We start from the raw sequence: 2,466 nt of genomic DNA, 5'->3' as shown, positions 1-2,466 counted from the left end.
TCACTGCAAATGATTACACAACAATTAGTCAGCAAACAAACACTCGAACAATCAATCAGGAATCATCAAGTCCTAAGCGACTAACTTCGTCAAACTATACAAACGTCATACTCAACAATATTTAACAGTAGTGAAGTGAATAAACAGACGATAAATAACTTCAACGCTATAGCTACACTGCCAACACACACCTTAGAGTACAACGCTATAGTTTCAATGATAATCCAAACTGTGAAAATGATCTAAAATTACAAAGCATATATATGATCTACGCGTATCCAGCATTTCCACAACCACAACACATATTAATTTGTATTCCTAATTCCAAGTATTTTAAGTTAAGTATATACGCTATTTATAAATATTCGATAATAACTGGCGCGAAAGAAGTCATATGTATACATACGGGCTTGCTGAACTAGTGGTAAAATGTCTTGATAAGCGAGACTTTTGTCCACTCGGGGTCCGTTGTGGGTGTTCGTTTTGATTGTCATCCTCAGCTTCTAGCCTTACGTCATCTACACATATTACCGTATAAATGTGTTATACACATGCATGTATTCCAAAAACATATGAACAAAGTGTGATTACCAAACAAATTTATTAACTATTAAATTGATAGCCATTTCAGAAGTTACTCGTATTACTTTAAGAGAAACAAAAACTAATATAGTTTTACCTGGTCCGCTAGCTACTGAGGACCTCACAATCGCACGGACTGGGGATTCTAAGTCTGGCGGAGCTCTAACATTGGTCACCTCTGGCTCGGAGACATGTCTCGAGCTCTCAAGCACACGAAGTCGGGCCTCATACGCCGCCATCTGTGCAGCCATAAGTGCACTAAACTCCGCAGTAATCTCAGACCTCTGCTGTGCCAACTGTGCAGCCATATCTATCTTGTGCTGCTCCCTTTCAGCTCCGAGTGCTCTTTCAATCATTTCCGGGACATTTGAGCTTCTTGGGTTCTGTGAGGATGGTTTATAGTAAGAGTAGATGTTGCCGTGCGTAGGAAGAATATTCTTACTAACCCCCCGAACACGACCCGCATATTCTGGCTTAGAGTTGTGCACTTGGGCGTATACGTCGTTTGGTGCCCACCGAATGGTCCCATGAGGAGCGTCTACCAATTCTGTAGGATCGGTTTCCACTAGCTCCTCCATCAACAACTGTAAGTTACATTACATCAAATCATTGTTATTTATGCTGTCCATCACAAATAAATTTTCTATACACAAATACAAATAAAAAGATGAAGGGTGTAAACAACATACAACTCTCTCCTCGACCACCCGATTTGGGAAGCTACCGTCTGTCTTTCGGTGAGTCTTGATGTAAGCCTTCGCTCGAGTAAGAGTTATGCCCGTATTAATTAGCTGCAATTAAAAACCCACAACACAATCCATATGTTAGTATGTATATTAAATTAATGATGACATATATATGTATATAAATGGTAAATGACAGACATACCTCCTCATTGCATAACCTTGCCAAGCTCTTCGAGCCAGTGCAGTGTGGTGTGTTATTCTTGGCTCGTATCTCTCTCATATGCTGAGCAAAGTCCTACACGTACACAACACATATACGTTATTAATTTGTGACACATCTTTATAATATTAAACTGTTACTGAAACTACACAATTGAAATTAACTTAGTAACCTACTTGATACGCGGGATCGCACCATTGCTCCAACAATATATCCACGTCTGTCGTGTTGTAGTCTTTAAGGAGCTGGGACATCCTTTGCTTCACTATCGCAGGCGTCTCACCTCGTTGAATATGGAGTCTCGCTCTAAAGTCATGTCTCCAACGCCTCAACTTGTCGCCCATGTCACGGAATGCGTCCTTTTTGATCGCCACAATGTCAAAGCCAGGCGGGATATAAAACTGCGTCTGCATAAGTTTCAAATTGAGAAATTATGACATGTACATCAATTAATCGTTAGTACCAGTGAGTCAAATAACTGCTATGTACAGTTGACTGTAAATTGAGAATTTCGTAACGTTTCACATACCATCAATGAGCTCCACAAGTCCTCCTTCGTGTTGTCGGGTACCTTCAACCAGTCGTCAGATATCCTAAGGAAAGCCCCGCCCCTCACAGTCTTGCCCGTCACCCGTCTAAATTTTGACCCGCTTAGTCCTACTGGCTGCCACGATCCATTATACTCCATCACAATCCTTTTCCCAAGGGGGATGTCCCATACCTTGCGCGACGTATTTATATGCAACACTACAATATTATTCTGTGAATCTGCATTGATGTTTAACACACAAAAATTAAAAAATACCGACATTAATCGGAAGTGAATGCTTATAAATAGAATAAAATATATAAACAAATACATACTTATTTCAACATTGACTACTATACATACCTATCGTCCGAACCTCGCTGATACCCAACACTTGCCCAGCAAGTCCAGCAGGCAGGCCGTCCAATAAGTCAGCTGTCTCCACCTCA

The 2,466-nt window shown here is 40.7% G+C and overlaps 1 long non-coding RNA gene across 1 annotated transcript; it reads right to left on the bottom strand.

Moving 5' to 3' along the window:
- Positions 1–1,307: 1,307 nt before the first annotated feature.
- On the bottom strand, positions 1,308–1,815 carry LOC148583345 (uncharacterized). The gene is made up of 3 exons (XR_015909340.1): positions 1,665–1,815; positions 1,471–1,563; positions 1,308–1,373 (listed from the first exon to the last, which is right to left on the bottom strand). It is a non-coding gene; the product is annotated as an uncharacterized LOC148583345 (long non-coding RNA).
- Between the last annotated feature and the right edge of the window lie 651 nt (positions 1,816–2,466).

Source organism: Corylus avellana, chromosome 10 (assembly GCF_965113065.1).
Source record: "Corylus avellana chromosome 10, dhCorAvel1.hap1.2, whole genome shotgun sequence".
Lineage (NCBI taxonomy): Eukaryota > Viridiplantae > Streptophyta > Magnoliopsida > Fagales > Betulaceae > Corylus > Corylus avellana.
Note: the sequence above shows the minus strand (reverse complement) of the source record. Positions and strands in the feature narration are given on the sequence as shown.